General features: G+C 40.7%; 1 long non-coding RNA gene across 2 annotated transcripts in view; it reads right to left on the reverse strand.

Annotated features, from left to right (window-relative positions):
* Positions 1-466: 466 nt before the first annotated feature.
* Positions 467-23,797, reverse strand: part of LOC123380610 — a 29,635-nt gene continuing 6,304 nt past the window's right edge. The window contains exons 2-3 of one of the 2 annotated variants that reach the window (XR_006586625.1): positions 13,729-13,917; positions 467-678 (exon numbers count right to left, since the gene is read on the reverse strand). This is a non-coding gene — a long non-coding RNA (uncharacterized LOC123380610). Of the gene's footprint in view, positions 679-1,330; positions 3,134-13,728; positions 13,918-23,797 lie in introns of those variants that run through there. The other variant, XR_006586624.1, reaches the window with a different exon arrangement.

Below are 23,797 nucleotides of genomic sequence, written 5' to 3' on the forward strand. Positions count from 1 at the left end.
TAACTGACTGAGCCACCCAGGCACCCCATGCTCTCACCCATTGTTAATTTCTCTTACAACATTTGCTCTTCTAATCTGGAATAAATGTCCTCCCACATATGAGACTATATAAATGTTCCTCTGTACTTTCTGTTGGCATATAGTACATTTGTACCTTTAATATATCTGTAAATTATTTTGTATTCCCCTTCACTTTATGGAAGGGGAATAGAGAAGACTGATGAAAAAAATATAAGCAGTCTATAAGTAACCTGGTAACTACTCAGGAATAAAGGGAACTTCTAGTTCTCAGCCCAGTGTTCTTTTGACATGTTATAAACCAACGTCTAAGGTACAACACAACAGAGTTCTAATTACCAAAACTGCTGGAGAAGTTTTCCTTTCAAACTTCATCCCAAATGTATATCTTACCTCCTTATTCCCCAAGCTGTAGACGAGGGGGTTCAACATGGGCATCACCACAGTATACAACAGAGAAATCACTTTATTGAGATCCAGGGAGGGACTTGAGCCAGGTCAAACAGAGATAAAGAAGAGTCCCATACAGGATGGAGACAACTACCAGGTGAGAGGAGCAGGTGGACAAAGCGTTCTGCCTCCCATGAGCAATCTGGATCTTCCAGATGGCCACCAGGATGCAAACATGGGAGACCACCATGATCAGGCCACTGAAGATTCCTGTAGATCCAGCCAGAAAGAAAAATGTAAGTTGAGTCACGGAAGTGTCTGCACATGTAAGAGAAAGCAGAAGGGAAATACCACAGAAAAAATGATTGATGATATTCGGACCACACAAGGGTAAGCAAAAAGTCAATGTCATATAGGTCATGCTCCTTAGAAGAGCCATGCCATAAGGCCCTACAACCAGCTGCACAGAGACCCTCTGGGACATAATGAGGGCATGCAACAAGGGCTTACCGATGGCCAAATACCAGTCACATGCCATGGACGTCAGGAAGAAACATTCAGATACCACAAAGAAAGCAGAGAACCACATCTGTGTGGTACAACCCTGAGAGAGCTGACTTTTTTCTATGCAAGGATATCACACAGCATCTTGGGGGCAACGGAAGAGGAACAATACCTAAAAGGACGAGGGGCTAACAAACATACATAGTCTTTCACTGGTCAGTTGTAACCTGTGTAAGAAATTTAAAACTACATTTTATTTTTACAATGTTAATTAGCATACACAAAATTGCTTCTTTTAAAAAATTTTTAATGTTTATTTATTTTGAGAGGAGAGACAGAACACAAAAAGGGAAGGAGTAGAGAGAGATGGGGAACAGACAACCTGAAGCAGGCTCCTGCTTCCGCACAGAGCCTGACACGGGGCTTGAAACCACAAACCATAAGATCCTGACCTGAGCTGAAGTCAGTCACTCAGCTGACTGAGCCACCCAGGCGCCCCATATTCATCACAGCTTCTTCAATGTACTACAAGTGTTTTTTAATCTGTAAAGGAGGCAGTTAGGAAAACAGCACTGGACGGGCAACGGTATTCCTGAGGAATAGTTCCTGTCCGTTGGGACACCGTGCAAACTTGCCCAATTTATACTTGATCTTTTTGGATTCGGCACTCTCTACCATCAAAAGAGCACTCTAAATATCAAATCTAAATTTCCCATTGGTTTTAAAATTGTATTTGAAACGAGAATAAGTATCTGTATTTCATCTTTATCACATGATAGAATAACAATGCCTACTTAGGTATACTGTAACCAGTGAGATTGTAAGAAATGACGAAAAATTCAGACCCTGATAATAGACATTTGGGATCGGCTAAACAGAACAGAAATAAAGCCCTTTAAGTTCCTGTTTGGATGGAGAGGATAGTGCCATTCAGATGAAATGAAGACAACATGCATATCTGTGTATATTAATCTCTTCCCCTTATAAAAGGCTTACAAAGAGAAATGTCAACAAATGTCGGTAGCATTATTTACAAGGGGGAGTTCTATGGAAACACATAATAGTCATTTTTATGTTTATAAAGGACAGGCCTGCAAATGAGAGATTGGGTACATTTACTCTTTAACCATCATGAATACAGAAATGGCAGAAAGAAATAGGAACAGATGATTCATGTTTGGGGTAAATGAAGCGAAGAAATTTCCAGATCGTGTAATTCATATAATCATATCATATAATTCAAAAAAGAAATATAATGGTTTGGGAGGCACTGAGATGCCCTTCCTTTGAGATTAATCTATCAAATATTGTATAGGAACTTTCCATGGAAAACAAAAAATAAGTATCCACTCTAGTCTCAACTGACGTGATCCTTAGCGGCAATGTTACCATACATTTCCATGAATATATGAATATATTTTGTTCATTGAAACAAAATTATTTCCCCTAATTCCCTGTAATGTTTATAAACCTATTTAAGGCATAAATTCTGACAGGTGATCTCTATTTTATTAACACAATGTGTGAAATGCTTACCATTTTTATTGTTACAAAATTTTTAAATATTTTTCTGACTCATCAACTGAGTAAAAACACATCAACCTGTTTAAATGACAGTAAGAAACACAAGGTGTGGGATTATCTGTAAGAAAGATTCCAGATTCATATGTTTGTTACCAGGTCAAACAATTTCCTATATTAAAAAAAGTAATCACACTTTGAAGATAGAGTGATTAAGATGTGAACCCTGAAATGCTACAGTGACAAAACAATAGTTAATATAATGTTTGTGCCCCCTGAGTTTATCATTACTTGAGAATTATCTGTGGAATGCATTTTCCACAGGGCAATTGCTTATTAATGGCAGCACTAAAATCAGTCGCGGGAACTAGTGCCTAGGCATAAAAAGAAAGCCCACTTTTCAAAGCAGTGTTTGATAAATCCAAGACGACATATGCCGCAGATTTCAGAGAAAGCTCCCTTCTTCACTGAGAGCTGAAGTGGTTGGAAAAACACTGCTTTCGTTTCATGCCTAACAGTTCAAAATCTACGTGCCATGGCAGGCATGGTTGTGGACATTTGTGGACCTACCAGGTGAGGGGAACTTGCTTCCATCCTTCCATTGCTCAGCAAGCAAACAGGAATAAGACTCCGCCTCCCCCGTAAGGGGGACGATTTCTATGACCTTTGCATTTCTACATTCGATGACCCGAGAATTTACCTGGACGTTGAAGTATCAGAAAGAGAGAAGAAGATCCTGCTTAAAATCGGGATCAAAACCTCAGTTACTTAGTGACCTGAAGAGCTGGACTAAACCAAAGACCACTCTCTCTGGGGTACCTCGGACAATGAGTTTATGTTCCCACAGACCAGGTTCATTCTGAAGTCTTGCTAGTGTATTTCAAAACTTGCTGTTAATCAATATGCGGGATACTCATTTCTTTAAGTTCATAGTACCCCTGGATGAGTTCAAGGTAAATCAAAGCACAGACTTTTCAAAGAAGGAGATGTCATTGTGCACGAAAATGGTTGGGAAATATTTCATGGGCAGATTGGTTTGGAAAGGTGGACAAGTTTGAGATGACCTGAAATTGAGAGGAAAGACATTTCAGGTAGAACTAAGGAGATGAACAGAGGCAGGGAGGCAGGAATATTCAATTTGATTGGAATAAAGCTTCATGAAGGAGAGAAGAAAATATCACATTGAGGGAATAGTGGCATAGGCAGAATAATGGTCTCCAGTGATGTCCACCTCTTAACCCCAGGGACCGGTGATCATGTCACCTTGCGTGGTAAAAAGTGACTTTACCCATGTTATTAACTTAAGGACCTTGGAATGAGAAGATTATCTGTGAGGCCTTCTTAAGAGACATAAGTAGGGAACATGGGCAGATATGCAACTTTGCAGGTTTTGAAGATGAAGAAAGGGGCCATCAGCTAAGAAATGTGGGCAAGGCTTAATAGCTGGAGAAAGCAGGAAACATTTTCCTCTAGAGATTCCAGGAAGCAATGCAATCCTGCCAACACCTGATTGTAGCCTGGTGAGATCCATGTAGGACTCCTTAGCCTGCAGAGCATTAAATCAATACATTTGTGTATACAACATTGTGTTGTTTTAGCCACTAAACTTGTGGTAATTTGTCAGGACGGCATTGAGAAACTAATACACATAAGTTGCATGACCTCAATCACCACTATCTGTCAAAAACCTTCTATGATCCTCTAAAAGGGTTGTGATCCCCATCTATGAAACTGCCATAGCATTTCCCCAGTAGCTCATCTCCATTGTCATCTGACTTTTAGAGTCAAGGACATGGTCTTACAATGGTCTATATCCTATGAAGTCCTGGTGTCAAAGAGTTGCAGAGAAAACATATTCTGTAAGCATTTTTGAGCGACGTGTAAATTAAAGCAAAAATATTTCACAATCCGTAATAATTTGAATGTAGCATTTAAATTATATCATACACTTTGCTTAAAGGAGGTAGAATAGGGGCACCTGCATGGTTCAGTTAGTTAAGCATCTGATTCTTGATTCCAGCTCAGGTCATGCCCTCAGGGTTTCTGGATTCATGCCCTGCATCAGGCTCCGTGCTAACTGTGGAGCCTGTTTGAGATTCTCCCTCTTTCGCTGCCCCTCCTCAGCTCTCTCTCTCTCCCTCTCTCTCTCTCTCAAAACAAATAAATGAACTTAATTTTTTTAATCGAGTAGTATAAAGTCATTTTGCCCTTTTCTTCTACTTGAAACCAACCAAAACTGGTAAGGAAACAGACAATAACAACAAGAAAAGATAAAGAAAATGACACTTTATGAAACTTCAAGAGAAGGAAATGATATGATATGAAAAAGATGATAAAGCAAATTCTATTATAGGAAAATGCTTCACTTTGACATTGAGATAAATTTTCCCTCTGAAGAATGTAAACACTAAAAAAAAAGATATAATTGCTTAATACAATAGCTAGCTAACTGGCTGACTAGAGGTGGTCGTCAAGAGGAGGCAGCTACCCGTTGACCGTCTAGCTGGACCTGGGCAATCAGAGGCTCTGAGGCCCCCACCCACTGTCCCTGGAATATACACTCTGCCCACTTGTCCCATAGCGGGAGCTGTTTTCAAGGAGGCAGCCTCAAGGGAATAATGCGTTGTTGAGACGATCTGTATGGTGTATGTGACTGAACCCAGTGAAGGCCCCTATATAAACGTTTAAGGGGGCGCCTGGGAGGCTCTGTCGGTTAAGTGTCCAATTCGATTTTAGCTCAGGTCATGATCTCATGGTTCCTCGGTTTGAGCCCCTCATCCGGCCCTGCACTGACCGCATGGAGCCCACTTGAGATCTTCTTTCTTCCTCTCTTTTTCTCTAATCGTCCACTGCTCATGCTCTCTCTCTATCTCTCTCAAAAAATTAGTAAACTTTAAAAGGTTGAAGCATGAAAATGATTTTAAGAAATCCTAGATGGGGAGGGAGGGAAGATGGTGGCGTAGGAGGACGCTGGGCTCACTGTGCGTCCTGCTGATCACTTAGATTCCACCTACACCTGCCTAAATAACCCAGAAAACCACCAGAAGACTAGCAGAACGGAGTCTCCGGAACCAAACGCAGACAAGAGGCCCTAGGAAGAGGGTAGGAAGGGCGGAGAGGCAGTGCGCGCTCCACAACTGGCGTGAGGGAGCCAGGGTGGAGGGGCAGCCTGCCGGCCAAGCAGAGCCCCCGAGTCTGGCTTGCAAAAGCGGAGGGGCCGGATGGATGGAGTGTGTTCCAACAGCAAGTGGGACTTAGCATCTGGGAGGTCATAAGTTAACAGCTCTACTCAGAAAGCGGGAAGGCTGGAGGACAAAGGGAGGGAGAGTTGCTGAGCCCCTGGACGACAGAGCTCAGTTTGTTGGGGAACAAAGGCACTAGCCAGCCACATCTCCCTAGCCCATCCCCAGCCAATATCTCAAAGGGAACCAGTTCCTGCCAGGGAACTTGCTTGCTCCACGCAAACACCCAACGCTGTGCTTCTGTGGAACCACCCCTCCGGCAGTGGGTCTGACTCCCTCCCGCTGCCACAGGGCCCCTCCTGAAGTGGATCACCTAAGGAGAAGCGAGCTAAGCCTGCCCCTCGTGCCCCTGTGCACCTTGCCTGCCCACCGCAGGTAATATGCCAGATCCTCAGCACCACAAGCCTGGCAGTGTGCAAGTAGTCCAGACGGGCCATGCGACCCGGCAGTGAATCCCGCCCCTAGGAGAGGGGAAGAGAAGGCACACACCAGTCTGACTGTGGCCCCAGAGGTGGGCTGGGGCCAGACAGCAGGTCTGATGCGGCCCCGCCCACCAATGCAAGTTATACACCACAGCACAGGGGAAGTGCCCTGCAGGTCCTCACCACTCCAGGGACTATCCAAAATGACCAAGCGGAAGAATTCCCCTCAAAAGAATCTCCAGGAAATAACAACAGCTAATGAACTGATCAAAAAGGATTTAAATAATATAACAGAAAGTGACTTTAGAATAATAGTCATAAAATTAATCACTGGGCTTGAAAACAGTATAGAGGACAGCAGAGAATCTCTTGCTACAGAGATCAAGGGAATAAGGAATAGTCAGGAGGAGCTGAAAACTGCTTTAAATGAAATGCACAATAAAATGGAAACGACCACAGCTCGGATTGAAGAGGCAGAGAAGAGAATAGGTGAACTAGAAGATAAAGTTATGGAAAAAGAGGAAGTTGAGAAAAAGAGAGATAAAAAAATCCAGGAGTATGAGGGGAAAATTAGAGAACTAAGTGATACACTAAAAAGAAATAATATACGCATAATTGGTATCCCAGAGGAGGAAGAGAGAGGGAAAGGTGCTGAAGGGGTACTTGAAGAAATAATAGCTGAGAACTTCCCTGAACTGGGGAAGGAAAAAGGCATTGAAATCCAAGAGGCACAGAGAACTCCCTTCAGACGTAACTTGAATCGATCTTCTGCATGACATATCATAGTGAAACTGGCAAAATACAAGGATAAAGAGAAAATTCTGAAAGCAGCAAGGGATAAACGTGCCCTCACATATAAAGGAAGACCTATAAGACTCATGACTGATCTCTCTTTTGAAACTTGGCAGGCCAGAAAGGATTGGCAGGAGATCTTCAATGTGTTGAACAGAAAAAAATATGCAGCCGAGAATCCTTTATCCAGCAAGTCTGTCATTTAGAATACAAGGAGAGATAAAGGTTTTCCCAAACAAACAAAAACTGAAGGAATTCCTCACCACTAAACCAGCCCTACAACATGTCCTAAGGGGGATCCTGTGAGACAAAGTACCAGAGACATCACTACAAGCATAAAACATACAGACATCACAATGACTCTAAACCTGTATCTTTCTATACTAACACTGAATGTAAACGGATTAAATGCGCCAACCAAAAGACATAGAGTGTCAGAATGGATAAAAAACCAAGACCCATCTATTTGCTGTCTACAAGAGACTCATTTTAGACCTGAGGACACCTTTAGATTGAGAGTGAGGGGATGGAGAACTATCTATCATGCTACTGGAAGCCAAAAGAAAGCTAGAGTAGCCATACTTATATCAGACAAACTAGACTTTAAATTAAAGGCTGTAACAAGAGATGAAGAAGGGCATTATATAATAATTACAGGGTCTATCCATCAGGAAGAGCTAACAATTATAAATGTCTATGCGCCGAATACCAGAGCCCCCAAATATATAAAACAATTACTCATAAACATAAGCAACCTTATTGATAAGAATGTGGTAATTGCAGGGGACTTTAACACCCCACTTACAGAAATGGACAGATCATCTAGACACACGGTCAATAAAGAAACAAGGGCCCTGAATGAGACATTGGATCAGATGGACTTGACAGATATATTTAGAACTCTGCATCCCAAAGCAACAGAATATACTTTCTTCTCGAGTGCACATGGAACATTCTCCAAGATAGATCATATACTGGGTCACAAAACAGCCCTTCATAAGTTTACCAGAATTGAAATTATACCATGCATACTTTCAGACCACAATGCTATGAAGCTTGAAATCAACCACAGAAAAAAGTTTGGAAAACTGGAGGTTAAACTGGAGGTTAAAGAACACCCTACTAATGAATGAGTGGGTTGAGTGGGTCAACCAGGCAATTAGAGAAGAAATTAAAAAATATATGGAAACAAACGAAAATGAAAATACAACAATCTAAACGCTTTGGGATGCAGCGAAGGCAGTCCTGAGAGGAAAATACATTGCAATCCAGGCCTATCTCAAGAAACAAGAAAAATCCCAAATACAAAACCTAACAGCACACCTAAAGGAACTAGAAGCAGAACAGCAAAGGCAGCCTAAACCCAGCAGAAGAAGAGAAATAATAAAGATCAGAGCAGAAATAAACAATATAGAATCTAAAAAAACTGTAGAGCAGATCAACGAAACCAAGAGTTGGTTTTTTGAAAAAATAAACAAAATTGACAAACCTCTAGCCAGGCTTCTCAAAAAGAAAAGGGAGATGACCCAAATAGATAAAATCATGAGTGAAAATGGAATTATTACAACCAATCCCTCAGAGATACAAACAATTATCAGGGAATACTATGAAAAATTATATGCCAACAAATTGGACAACCTGGAAGAAATGGACAAATTCCTGAACACCCACACTCTTCCAAAACTCAATCAGGAGGAAATAGAAAGCTTGAACAGACCCATAACCTGCGAAGAAATTGAATCGGTTATCAAAAATCTCCCAACAAATAAGAGTCCAGGACCAGATGGCTTCCCAGGGGAGTTCTTTTTTTTTTTTTTTTAATTTTTTTTCAACGTTTTTTATTTATTTTGGGGACAAAGAGAGACAGAGCATGAACGGGGGAGGGGCAGAGAGACAGGGAGATGCAGAATCGGAAACAGGCTCCAGGCTCCGAGCCACCAGCCCAGAGCCCGACGCGGGGCTCGAACTCACGGACCGTGAGATCGTGACCTGGCTGAAGTCGATTAACCGACTGTGCCACCCAGGTGCCCCTCCCATGGGAGTTCTACCAGACGTTTAAAGCAGAGATAATACCTATCCTTCTCAAGCTATTCCAAGAAATAGAAAGGGAAGGAAAACTTCCAGACTCATTCTATGAAGCCGGTATTACTTTGATTCCTAAACCAGACAAGACCCGGTAAAAAAAGAGAACTACAGGCCAATATCCCTGATGAATATGGATGCAAAAATTCTCAATAAGATACTAGCAAATCGAATTCAACAGCATATAAAAAGAATTATTCACCATGATCAAGTGGGATTCATTCCTGGGATGCAGGGCTGGTTCAACATTCGCAAATCAATCAACGTGATACATCACATTAACAAAAAAAAAAGAGAAGAACCATATGATCCTGTCAATCGATGCAGAAAAGGCCTTTGACAAAATCCAGCACCCTTTCTTAATAAAAACCCTTGAGAAAGTCGGGATAGAAGGAACGTACTTAAAGATCATAAAAGCCTTTTATGAAAAGCCCACAGCTAACATCATCCTCAATGGGGAAAAACTGAGAGCTTTTTCCCTGAGATCAGGAACACGACAGGGATGCCCACTCTCACCGCTGTTGTTTAACATAGTGCTGGAAGTTCTAGCATCAGCAATCAGACAACAAAAGGAAATCAAAGGCATCGAAATTGGCAAAGATGAAGACAAGCTTTCACTTTTTGCAGATGACATGATACTATACATGGAAAATCCGATAGACTCCACCAAAAGTCTGGTAGACCTGATACAGGAATTCAGCAAAGTTGCAGGATACAAAATCAATGCACAGAAGTCAGTTGCATTCTTATACACTAACAATGAAGCAACAGAAAGACAAATAAAGAAACTGATCCCATTCACAATTGCACCAAGAAGCATAAAATACCTAGGAATAAATCTAACCAAAGATGTAAAGGATCTGTATGCTGACAACTATAGAAAGCTTATGAAGGTAACTGAAGAAGATTTAAAGAAATGGAAAGACATTCCCTGCTCATGGATTGGAAAAATAAATATTGTCAAAATGTCAATACTACCCAAAGCTATCTACACATTCAATGCAATCCCAATCAAAATTGCACCAGCATTCTTCTCGAAACTAGAACAAGCAATCCTAAAATTCATATGGAACTACAAAAGGCCCCGAATAGCCAAAGGAATTTTGAAGAAGAAGACCAAAGCAGGAGGCATCACAATCCCAGACTTTAGCCTCTACTACAAAGCTGTCATCATCAAGACAGCATGGTATTGGCACAAAAACAGACACATAGACCAATGGAATAGAATAGAAACCCCAGAACTAGACCCACAAACGTATGGCCAACTCATCTTTGACAAAGCAGGAATGAACATCCAATGGAAAAAAGACAGCCTCTTTAACAAATGGTGCTGGGAGAACTGGACAGCAACATGCAGAAGGTTGAAACTAGACCACTTTCTCACACCATTCACAAAAATAAACTCAAAATGGATAAAGGACCTGAATGTGAGACAGGAAACCATCAAAACCCTAGAGGAGAAAGCAGGAAAAGACCTCTCTGACCTCAGCCGTAGCAATCTCTTACTCGACACATCCCCAAAGGCAAGGGAATTAAAAGCAAAAGTGAATTACTGGGGCCATATGAAGATAAAAAGCTTCTGCACAGCAAAGGAAACAACCAACAAAACTAAAAGGCAACCAATGGAGTGGGAAAAGATATTTGCAAATGACATATAGCACAAAGGGCTAGTATCCAAAATCTATGAAGAGCTCACCAAACTCCACACCCGAAAAACAAATAACCCAGTGAAGAAATGGGCAGAAAACATGAATAGACACTTCTCTAAAGAAGACATCCGGAGGGCCAACAGGCACATGAAAAGATGCCTAATGTCGCTCCTCATCAGGGAAATACAAATCAAAACCACACTCAGATATCACCTCACGCCAGTCAGAGTGGCCAAAATGAACAAATCAGGAGATTACAGATGCTGGAGAGGATGTGGAGAAACGGGAACCCTCTTGCACTGTTGGTGGCAATGCAAACTGGTGCAGCCACTCTGGAAAACAGTGTGGAGGTTCCTCAAAAAATTAAAAATACACCTACCCTATGACCCAGCAATAGCACTGCTAGGAATTTACCCAAGGGATACAGGAGTACTGATGCATAGGGCCACTTGTACCCCAATGTTTATAGCAGCACTCTCAACAATAGCCAAATTATGCAAAGAGCCTAAATGTCCATCAACTGATGAATGGATAAAGAAATTGTGGTTTATATACACAATGGAGTACTACATGGCAATGAGAAAGAACGAAATATGGCCCTTTGTAGCAACGTGGATGGAACTGGAGAATGTGATGTTAAGTGAAATAAGCCATACAGAGAAAGATAGATACCATATGTTTTCACTCTTATGTGGATCCTGAGAAACTTCACAGAAGACCATGGGGAAGGGGAAGGAGAAGAAAAGAAAGTTAGAGAGGAAGGGAGGCAAACCATTAGAGACTCTTAAAAAATGAGAATAAACTGAGGGTTGATGGGGGGTGGGAGGGAGGGGAGGGTGGGTGATGGGTATTGAGGAGGGCACCTTTTGTGATGGGCACTGGGTGTTGAATGGAAACAAATTTGACAATAAATTTCATATATTAAAAAAAAAAAAGAAATCCTAAACGTTTAAGATTCCGGCAGGCAGGTGTGGAGAGATGCTCATCATGCTGCTGTCCCAAAGGAGCATTATCTGGAAGTTTTCTTCTTTGTTAAACTTGCCACCTGCCATACGATGTGGGCTGCCTCTTTCCTCAGTCTCCCCTGGCCTCTGACGACAGCGGCCAGTTTTAGAGGTTACCTAGGTAATTCCCAAGTTTAGGAACCAACAATTGGTGAGCCAGCTAGGAGACCTACGAATGGAGTCTCGGGAAAGAGGCATCAGGAGGGAAATCTCAAGTTGGCCCGTGACCTCCGTATGGGGAGGGGTGGCCTGTGTGTAGATGCTGGTGGACCGCCGCTTGAGTGCGGAGATGCCCCCAGATGCCAGCTGCTTCGATGCCCCTGTTTGTGGGACTGCTGCAAAGTACGGAAGAAGTGGCTGCATGGTGGGCTGGCCTCTGCTGTGGGAAGCCTGCCTAGTCACCTACGCACAGCTAGAGACTGACGCTTGTGTTAGAAAGTGAGAAGAGCTGAGGTTAGAGAAGAAAGGGCAGGTGTCCACCCCCTGCTGTCTTCGGGGCTGGCAGACGAGGTGTGCTTACGAAGAACTAAAACTTAATTTTCCTTCATCTGCTAAGCCATGAAGGTGTCTTGGACTATTGCTCTATCTTGATAAGATTGTGAGAGTTTTTCTTTCTCTTCTAAGTCATCTGGGCTTTATCAGAATTATTTCCTTGCTTTCTGTTGTCTCTATCAAGTGTTTGATTACTTAAGAATCCATCTTTACTAGACTTACAGGAAAAAACTAAGAGACTATCAGAAAAATAATGTCCTCCATGTTTTATTAGTGAAAGTAAGAGATATAAACATAAATGTGTTTCAATGCTTGTATACATCTTAGGTGAAAAGAACGTCCTCAGGTTCAAGTATACAAATTGATACAAGAACTGTCTACTGGTTAATTTTGTTTCTAATCACATCTCAAAAGTAAGCAGTTAGTGGCAATCGTGTGTGGATGTTTTATTACTCCATCAGAGGCTTTGGAGAATGGTCAGTGTCCTCCGTGTTTATTATATGTGGCTACTTTCAGGGTAATCACTGACTAATTCTTGGTTAATTATGTGTTATCCCTCAACAGAGGATTCTATACTGTCTTTGCTTTATTGCTGGTTCGCAAAACAATAGAGGAAAATTGACTAAAATCTTAGATCAGCATTGATAGGACAATTTCACTTAAAATTATTGAGAATATTACTATAACATGTTCCATTAGCCAAACTTATAGCCCTGATAAAAGTGTAAAGGTAGAGCACAGCCAAGAACCAATGCAGAAAGATCATGTGAACATCGCAAATGCATTTTGTTTTATTTCTATCTTTTAAAGTTTACTTATTTGAGAGAGAGAGAGAAAGAGAGAGAGAGAAAGAGAGAGCAGGGAAGGGACAGAGAGAGACGGAGACACAGAATCTGAGGCAGGCTCCACGCTCCAAGCTGTCAGCACAGGGCCCGACTCGGGGCTCGAACTCACAGGCTGGGAGACCATGACCTGAGCCGAAGTCGGATGCTTAACTGATTGAGCCACCCGGGCACCATGCAAATGCATTTTAAACAATTGCCTTCAATCCTTCGGATGTGCTTTCTCGGTTGAGACTAGGAAAGATAAGTGGGGGTCTAAAGAGACGTATCACAGTCTACCAATGATACTATTTCGTGGGTTCCTTACCACTGTAATCCCATATTTTATAGTGCCTAGAGTGTAAATGCCTCTGTGTATCTGCTAACTACTAACTCAAGAGATAATTGCAATCATCCCAGCCAATCACAATACTAAACCTTAGCTATCCTGCAAAATTCGTAGCTTCCAAATGTTCCCACAACCTCTTATCCCTAAATGCACTTAAGCAGCCAATAACTGTTAGCCTGAGATTCCATCTTTCTGTTCCTACCTTCTCTCCCATGACTAAGATAATTCATTTCCTTCTACTTTCCAAGAATTTGCACAGGGAATAATTCTTAGAAGAAAATTAAGTTTCGAATGACCATCCCCAATCAGCCTTAAAATTGTTCAGCTACTTGCTGCCTGCAGAACACTCATCTTAAGCTACTCCCCATATTTTAGCACTCTTAATACATGCTGGATTAAAGACTTTGGGTTGATATTTTCTTTCTTTCGGTGTAGGATTTACCTTAAAGAGTTGTAAACATAAAATGTTAGCCAACATTTTAGCAGAGAACAGGCTTCATAGCAGTTCCTCCATAAACGGTAGTAATACTGATGCTTCCAATAATTAAAAACATTTGTAGCTGATTTCATCGGAGGATGACGATGACGATGATGACGATGACGATGATGACGATGATGATGATGATGAAGCCTAGGAAAGGAAACCGCCAATAATTGGGAGCGACTTGGAACAATCACAGTGGAACAGTAAACTTTTTGAGGCTATAGCAGACCCAACAGTAGGGCACATTGCCAGCAGTAAACTGAAATGCAAACAGCAAATTACGCTGATGCTTAAATTATTATTTTCCTTGGTGATACCACACAGTGTTGCAGATTTCAGGCCATTGTTTCTTTACTGATACACATCTCCGTGTTGCTTGCCGGCATTTTTGAAAGGGAATTTTATAGACTTCTTGTTAGAGATTTCTGTGTCAAGCCTCTAGAAACAAACCAGGTCCTTTCTTGCCACGTAAGCCTCTGCCATTAGGATACAAGTAATAACGGAGCATTTTTTACCCTCACAGTTAGAAGAAGGCTGAAAAATGTGTAGTCTTACCCTTTGACACTGAAATGGGAGATGAAATGAGGTCACGTATGTCCAGGGGTTTTTAAATGGAGCCAGGAGGCCAGAAAGGAGATGGGCCTTTTGTGCGTCCTCATCAGTGAAACCATCAACTTTTGGACGGGGCCAAACCACAAATATTCTAAGGATTCAGCCCAAACACCGGCAACTTGCTACACTAGGCAACTTTGCTCAGTGATAGCCTTAGCAACAAATTATATTCAGTTTGGTTTTCTGCCTCCAACACCAATCAAAATTCTCTGTAAACAACAAATACAAGCCATCTCTTATGTCTTCAAAACCTCTTGACTTTTGTTGTCTGAGAGGACACAGTTTGGGCTGCTACCCAAATCTGTGTCCCCCAAATTGCAGTTCTGAGACCCCCAAATATAATGCTTGGTTTTATTTTAGCTTTGCCTGTTTCCTTGGTCAACACCAAGTTTTTAGAGTTAAATAAAAGACTTGTACATCTTTGAAAAATGCTTATATTCCGAGAGTGGATTTATTTTTTAAGGTGCTCAGGGAAAGTTATGTGAAACTTCAAACCACTGAAAGGCCAACCTTGCCTTGACTTGATCTGTGGAACTTCAGCACAGTATTTGGGCAGAGTCCTGTTCTCTGCCCAGTAAAGCACCTAACAGGTCAGTGGTCATGAATTCTTTGCATTTGGAAAGGAAGTTGCTTCTGAATTTTATTCCGAACAGACACCACTTGAGATCCAGATCTCTTTTGCTTTTGTTGTTGTTGTTGTTTATTGTTTTTAAATTTTAATTTTACTTTATTTTTATTTTTTTTTATTATTGAGGTATAATTGACATATAATGTTATATTAGTTTCAGGTGTACAACACATTATTTCAACATTCTATACATTTTCACTGACCCCATGATAAGTGTAGTCACCATCTGTCATCATACACTATTCACTAAATTTCTTATGCTGCACTTCATTTTTTTCCCAAAGGAAAATATCTTTGTCTTATAAATTTCATATGAAGATAAAAAGCTTCTGCACAGCAAAGGAAACAACCAACAAAACTAAAAGGCAACCAATGGAGTGGGAAAAGATATTTGCAAATGACATATCGCACAAAGGGCTAATATCCAAAATCTATGAAGAGCTCACCAAACTCCACACCCGAAAAACAAATAACCCAGTGAAGAAATGGGCAGAAAACATGAATAGACACTTCTCTAAAGAAGACATCCGGAGGGCCAACAGGCACATGAAAAGATGCCTAATGTCGCTCCTCATCAGGGAAATACAAATCAAAACCACACTCAGATATCACCTTACGCCAGTCAGAGTGGCCAAAATGAACAAATCAGGAGACTATAGATGCTGGAGAGGATGTGGAGAAACGGGAACCCTCTTGCACTGTTGGTGGGAATGCAAACTGGTGCAGCCACTCTGGAAAACAGTGTGGAGGTTCCTCAAAAAATTAAAAATACACCTACCCTATGACCCAGCAGTAGCACTGCTAGGAATTTACCCAAGGGATACAGGAGTACTGATGCATAGGGGCACTTGTACCCCAATGTTTATAGCAGCACTCTCAACAATAGCCAAATTATGCAAAGAGCCTAAATGTCCATCAACTGATGAATGGATAAAGAAATTGTGGTTTTATATACACAATGGAGTACTACGTGGCAATGAGAAAGAATGAAATATGGCCCTTTGTAGCAACATGGGTGGAACTGGAGAGTGTTATGCTAAGTGAAATAAGCCATACAGAGAAAGACAGATGCCATATGTTTTCACTCTTATGTGGATCCTGAGAAACTTAACAGAAACCCATGAGGGAGGGGAAGGAAAAAAAAAAGAGGTTAAAGTGGGAGAGACCCAAAGCATAAGAGACTCTTAAAAACTGAGAACAAACTAAGGGTTTCTGGGGGGTGGGAAGGAGGGAAGGATAGGTGATGGGCATTGAAGAGGGCACCTTTTGGGATGAGCACTGAGTGTTGTATGGAAACCAATTTGACAATAAATTTCATATATTGAAAAAATAAATAAATATTCCCCAAACAACAAAAAAATATATAAATAAGTAAGTAAATAAATAAATAAATAAATTTCAGAAAATAAAAAAGGAAGAGGAAAAAATATTCCCCAGAATCTTACCATCCAAAGACAAGCAATAATAACATTTTGAGCCAATTTTCTTTCAGTGTTTTTATTCTGCCTAGTTACTTTTTCATAATTATAACTTTTTAACTCACATTTTAATTCACATTATGTATTATTACTATTTTTTTTTCAATTCAAGTATAATTAACATGCATGCTTTCTTAGTTTCAGGTGTACATTTTAATGATTCAGCAATTTTATACATTACTCAGTTCTCTCACCATGATAAGTGTGCTCTTAATCTCCTCCACCTATTTCACTCATTCCCCCCACCCACCTCCACTCTGGCAACCACCAGTTTGTTGTCTACATATAAAACTTTGTTGCGGGGGATAAGCTTAGGAATCCCCCAGGCTTACACCAATGGGTTAACAAGGCATAAAGAAATACAAAGCCATAAAATGCTCACACCCAAGTTTGGGTAAACCAGATTGGCACCCCAAAAATAGGGGGTGCAGAGGCACCCCAAGAATAGGGAGGTGCAAAGGCGCCAGGAATACAGGGGAGTTGCAGAGGGTAGGGCAAAGACCCCAAATAGGAACGGCAAAATGGTGCCCAATACATAGGTATATGAAATAAATAAGATTAGATATTCAGGGTGGAAGCACTCCCAATTTAGCACTACAGCAGAAAAGCTGCTTTCACAGGAGGATAGGGCCAGGTTAGGTAAATTGTGAATTGGACTATGGACCCCTGCGCTGCAGGCAAAGCCGTTCAGAGTGGAGATGGTTAACAAAAGAAAAGGTGCCTTGTCAACCCTGAGATTATTCCTCCTATCTGTCTCATCCCCAAAGCTAGCTAAGATAAACAGAGGTGCTGCCTCCTGTCCACTGTAAACAACCTTCCTCCCAACTGCCCACCCCAAATAGCTTCAACACCCCCTTTCCCTCACGTCCACAAGTTAACGTTCACAGATTCATTGTCCCTTTGTGCACGTCCATCACCATGTTTGTAAGCCTTCTGATCCCAATAACAATGGGACATGGACCCTTATTCGGGGCTCTTGTCTTTTCCTGGACTCCTGCGTCCCACTCTCTTGCTAGACAAGAGAGAACTTTAGAACTTAGAGCCTATGACGCTTTGGGTTTTTTTTGTTTACCTCCCTTTTTCTTTGTTCACTTGTTTTGGTTCTTAAATTCCACATATGAGTGAAATCATATAGTATTTGTCTTTCTCTGATAGACTTATTTCACTTGGCATTATACCCTCCAGATCTACCTATTTCATTGCTAACGGAAAACTTTCCTTTTTTATGGCTGAGTAATATTTCACCTATATGTATACTACAAATGCTGTACTTTCTTAAGTGAACTGACTTTTAGTCTGGTAGCCAGACTCTTTAAAGAACTCTATTCTAGGTTCAAGTTTTAGAGAGACTGAGTTTGTTCTTAATGGAGTTCTCTCTTGACTTCTAAGAGTTAAGCAAGGGTTAAAATTCCTAGGGCAATCAGAAGTGCCTGGGTGGGTCAGTCTGTTAAGCATCTGACACTTGATTTTAGCTCAGGTCATGATCTTGGAGTCATGAGATTGAGCCCTGCTGGGGCTCTATGCTGGACACAGAGCCTGCTTGAGATTATCTCCTTCATTCTCCCTCCACCCCTCTCCTGCTTGTGCTCTCTCTCTCTCTCAAAAAAAAAAAAACAAAATTAATATAAATTAATATATAAAAAAAAAACTCCTGGGGCAAGCAGTTTCTAAAAGATACCTTCATGTAATATAATTATCCAAAATTTTATTGGGAATTATTTTCCATAGATGTTATATTATAAATTCATTGAACTACATGCAAGTGGATTGAGTCCATTCAGATGTTTGCATCATATTAAATGTAGAGGTTTTTTTGTTTATTTATAATATAGGTACTAAATTTTGTTTATGTTTTGCAATTCTGACAACTTTTGTTAGGTTATCTCTTATTTGACATAGTTAATTACCCCTTTCTTATAAATGAGTGCACTTGCTCCATTGAAAGACTGAATTATTTTCCCTGTCTTTGAATGTAGGCTGACCTTAGTAACTTACTTGATCAATGAATTCAGCAGATTCTTGAATAGAATTCTGGAATCAGATCACTCACTGGACAGATGGCAGCAAGAGTCCATTGCTGGTGGAATGGGGCAGTCATAACCACTAGCATGCCCAAGCATTGCAATTACTAAGACTCGCCAACAGTGAATTAGAATGGGGCACAGTTAAAAACCCTACATTGGCTAATGCAATTATCTCTAGGTATGAGAGATGTGGGAAGCAATAGTAACTTTTGGACTATGAAGTTGTTGTTGTTAAATGCCTCTCACATGCCAAAGAATGAAAATAACAGAGTCGGACGAGACAATTTCCAATTCATGCTATGATGTCAAAGTCAGTTAGGCAGCATTTGAAAAGATACTCAGTGGGGAGCCTGGGTGGCTCAGTCAGTTAAGCATCCAACTTCAGCTCAGGTCATGATCTCGTGGTTCATGGGTTTGAACCCTGTGTTAGGCTCTGTGCTGACAGCCAGAGCTTGGAGCCTATTTCAGATTCTGTGTCTCCCTCTCTCTCTTTGCCCCTGCCCCACTTGCTCTCTCTCTCTCTCTCTCTCTCTCTCTCTCTCTCTCTCTCTCTCAAAAATAAATACACATTTAAAAAAATTTTTAAAAAGATCCTCATCTCCTACAGTTAGAGACCAGACTGCATATAACACAAACCAACAACCTGATATTGGGCATAGAATAAGAAAGAAGCTGAATTCACAATCTCTGCAAGTTTCCTGTATAAAAGTCACGGCTCTGATAGGGAAGGAGTTGGACACTGAGAATAGGGAATAAGATCTCTGATGTGTTTGAGATAGTCCATTTTTCCCAAATCTTCTGACCCTGTAAAGTAGCCCTCTCCACCTTGCTGAAAGAGACCAAACTTCCTCTGCCAGAGACAATAAAGAGCCCTCACCTGAGTAAGGTGTGGCACAAGATAATAACTATTTTTCTCAAGATCTTGTCCCACCTCCCCACTTAGCTTCTAGACCTAAACCAAAGGCAAGACCCAGGATGGTTTTGTCTGATTACTAAGGAGAATTGGCCTATTATTCACCAAAAGAGTTATAGGACTTGACTAACAAGTACCAGCCAGAACCAGAAAACATGGTATACAGCTTGAAGGTAATGTGCTTAGGGAGGGAGGAATATAAAGCAGGATAAGGAAGAATTTACTGATGCAGAACTCCAGTGACTCAAAAATTTCCTTGTAGGCAAGACACCAGGAGTGGATCCTAATGTACTATCAGGGTGGCTCCTTGAGCCTTGGAAAAACTGACAGGAAGTGAGGTAGACATACCATTATTGTCAATGGAGATTATTAAAGAAGGGGCCCAAAGATTCAAAGACGTTAGGATGGTTGAAAGGGTTTATGTTATAAGAAAACAGATATAATAATGATGCTATCAGGTATCCACTAAAGAAGGTATCATGTGACTGTGTTCCCTGAGAGGACACTTCTTCCACTGAAACAATAAAGAGAGGCACTAATAAGAGGGGCTCCAGCTGGTGGGAAGCCAGTGGTATGAGATGTTGTTATGCATCCAGGCTTCCCAGAGCCAAGGAGAATGATAGGATTCCAGAACACGTGAATAAAGAAATTAATGCCACCACCAAAGACATAGAGGATACAGCAGAAGTAATCATATTATCTCTCTATTTAAGTCAGCAGTCTGGCCATCCAGAAATTAGATGGCTCTTAGAGAATGGCTGTAGACTGCTTAAAGTTCAACCAAATAGTGGCCCAATAGCAGCTCCATACCTTACATGGGATTGTTTACAAGGTCTCCCATACATGGTATGCAGTTAATGACTTGGGAAATGTATTCTTTTCTATTCTGCCTAGAATGGAGGATGAGAAACAATTTACATTCATATGAGATGAACAACAATATTGATTTACAATTTTTCCTCAAGGCTATATTAACTCGCCTCCCCTCCTTAATATAGTCTCCAGGTATGTGGCCCCTAAGGTATTTGGCCTCCTACCTACTACATTTAGTGCATACTAATTGTAATGTCTACTACGTTGATAATATCATGCTGCTAGAGAAGGTTACACAAGCAGATGCTGGAACATGGGAGACCTTGATAAAACACCTGTGTTCTACTGCTAGGAATTTACCCAAGGGATACAGGAGTGCTGATGCATAGGGGCACTTGTACCCCAATGTTTATAGCAGCACTTTCAACAACAGCCAAATTAAGGAAAGAGCCTAAATGTTCACCAACTGATGAATGGATAAAGAAGTTGTGGTTTATATATACAATGGAATACTACTTGGCAATGAGAAAGAATGAAATATGGCCTTTTGTAGTAACGTGGATGGAACTGGAAAGTGTTAATGCTAAGTGAAATAAGTCATACAGAGAAAGACAGATACCATATGTTTTCACTCTTATGTGGATCCTGAGAAACTTAACAGAAGACCATGGGGGAGGGGAAGGTAGAAAAAAAAGTTAGAGATGGAGGGAGGCAAACCATAAGAGACTCTTAAAGACTGAGAATAAACTTGGGTTGATGGGGGGTGGGAGGGAGGGGAAAGTGGGTGATGGGCATTGAGGAGGGCACCTGTTGGGATGAACACTGGGTGTTGTATGGAAGACAATTTGACAATAAATTTCGTATTAAAACAAAAACAAAAAAACAACACACCTGTGCTCCAGAGGGTGGGAGACAGAACACAAACACACAAACACCTGTTAGGATTCAGGAACTTGAAATGTTGGGTGAGTTTTACAGGTCCAGTGGTTAGGGGTATGCTAGAATACTCCATTCGAAGTAAAATTTATGAAGAAAGAACCAGAGGGTCCCAGTAGGCCTCTTTGGGTCTTGGAGGCAGCATATTCCACAGCTAGGAATAGATCTCCAACGAGGATACCAAATGGCACAGAAGGCTGTAGGCATTAAGTGGGATGCAGAACAGGAGAGGCTCTGCAGCAGATCCAGGCATAGTACAAGCAGCCCTGCCCCTTGGGCCACGTGATACAAGAGGATCTATAAGGAAAGTGATGGTCATGGGAAAAAAGCAACATGGAGCTTATTACAAACCTCAGTGGGAATGCTGCTGGTCCTGAGCTTCAGAAGCCATTCTATACCATTGGCAAAAAGACTGCTATGGCTTTTGAGAAAGAGCTCCTGGTATGTTTGTGGGCCGTAATAAAGAGCGAAGTCTTGCCCAGAGCCACCATGTGAGCATGAATCCAAGATTTCCCTAGGGCCCTGCGTCCCATCAGATACTCCAATAAATAAAGTAAAATGGGAAAAGCAGCAACCTATCATAAGATGAAAATCGTACATCCTAGTGGATCCCAAGTAGGACCCAAGGGATGATTAAGCTGCAATGCATATGTGTATGAAGAAAACCTCCCCTTTCCTATCTCCAATGCAACTCCTATTGAAGTAATCAATGTCAACAGTTTGCTGTGCATCCTTTAGAGTTCTCCCTATGCTCATTTACAACACCTGCATGCACATGCACATTTTATTATATATCTTTGGTCCTTGTTCTTAATGATTATAGCTACACTTTGATCTTCAGCTTGAGTTTTTTTCCAACTAACAGTGACTACATATGATAGTTCTCTCCAGGTTAGTCCATTATTACCTAATCTGGTCTTTTAATTTGCTGTGCATTTCACACACACATACACATGAAAATTTACTTTTATTATAATGATAGACATATAGACCATTTCTTTTAATTTTCCATGCATAATGCTGAAATATATGTAATCTTATTCTTTTGCATTTATATTTCTCCAGACCAGATTTCTAAAGAAGGATTTATAAGTTGCCATATAAATTTATACATATATATATATATATATATATATATATATATATATATATATTACCAGTTTCTTTGAGGAAATGGAGTATTCGTACTATCAGCAGAAAATAAGAGTGTACACAGCCTAATAGGAACTTCACCATCATTGAAAATTAACAATATTTCATCTACATTGTAAGGCACTGCAATGGCATTTTAATTTCATTTCCTTTACTTCACCAATGATGATAGTGAAACTTTTTGACATACTTTTCTGGCATATGGATCCCCATTTCTGTGAGTTGCCTGTTCATTTTTTTGCCCATTTATCTAGTTTCTTTTTCTTTGAATTTTAGACTGTTGTCCAATTTATTAGGGATATTACCTCATTGTTTGGCACATGTGCACAAACATTTTCTCTTGCTTTATTATTTCCCTTTTTAATATTGTTTGTGGTACTCTGAACTGATGTCTTGGCTTTGATAACAAGTAATCTGGTAAATGGTGGACAGCAAAGTGGAAATGTGATGACAAGTTTATAGAAAATTAGACATCTCTTGAACCCAAATAAGATATTATTATTTTATGTGATTCCTATACATTATATAAACTACTTTTAAGATACCCTGAAGTCTGGTAAGAAATATTAATTATAGTAATAAGAAATAAAAAATGCCAAATACGGAATACTTTATACAGGGAGCACCATGAAGAAAATATTACTTTTTGTCTCATTAGTTCAGGAAGAAAATATCAAACGTTTTCGAAGGTGACAATCACTATGTAGGATAATTTATATGAAAAAGATCTGGTTTTATTTATTTATTTATTTATTTATTTATTTTTAATTTTTTTTTTTCAACGTTTATTTATTTTTGGGACAGAGAGAGACAGAGCATGAACGGGGGAGGGGCAGAGAGAGAGGGAGACACAGAATCGGAAACAGCCTCCAGGCTCTGAGCCATCAGCCCAGAGCCCGACGCGGGGCTCGAACTCCCGGACCGCGAGATCGTGACCTGGCTGAAGTCGGACGCTTAACCGACTGCGCCACCCAGGCGCCCCAAGATCTGGTTTTAAATAACATTTATTATCACTTCAATTATGTTCTCTTTAAATAGAATAAAAGCAATATACTACTTATATTACACAATAATTATATGTGAAGCTTGATATATAAATAGTGACTGGGGCGCCTGGGTGGCTCAGTCGGTTAAGCGTCTGACTTCGGCTCAGGTCACGATCTCGCGGTATGTGAGTTCGAGCCCCGCATCAGGCTCTGTGCTGACTGCTCAGAGCCTGGAGCCTGTTTCGGATTCTGTGTCTCCCTCTCTGTCTGACCCTCCCCCATTCATGCTCTGTCTCTCTCTGTCTCAAAAATAAATAAACGTTAAAAAAAAATTTAAATAGTGACTGTATTCAGGTGATTATTTTATCGTTGTCATGATTATTTGCTCTATGCTATACCAGTAAGTTTTCAGTAGTTATATAGACAATTCTAGGCTTATGTTAGGAGCATCAGCTATGGTATAAATGTCTTCATTTATGCCTGTC

This window comes from Felis catus, chromosome D1 (genome assembly GCF_018350175.1).
Source record: "Felis catus isolate Fca126 chromosome D1, F.catus_Fca126_mat1.0, whole genome shotgun sequence".
NCBI lineage: Eukaryota > Metazoa > Chordata > Mammalia > Carnivora > Felidae > Felis > Felis catus.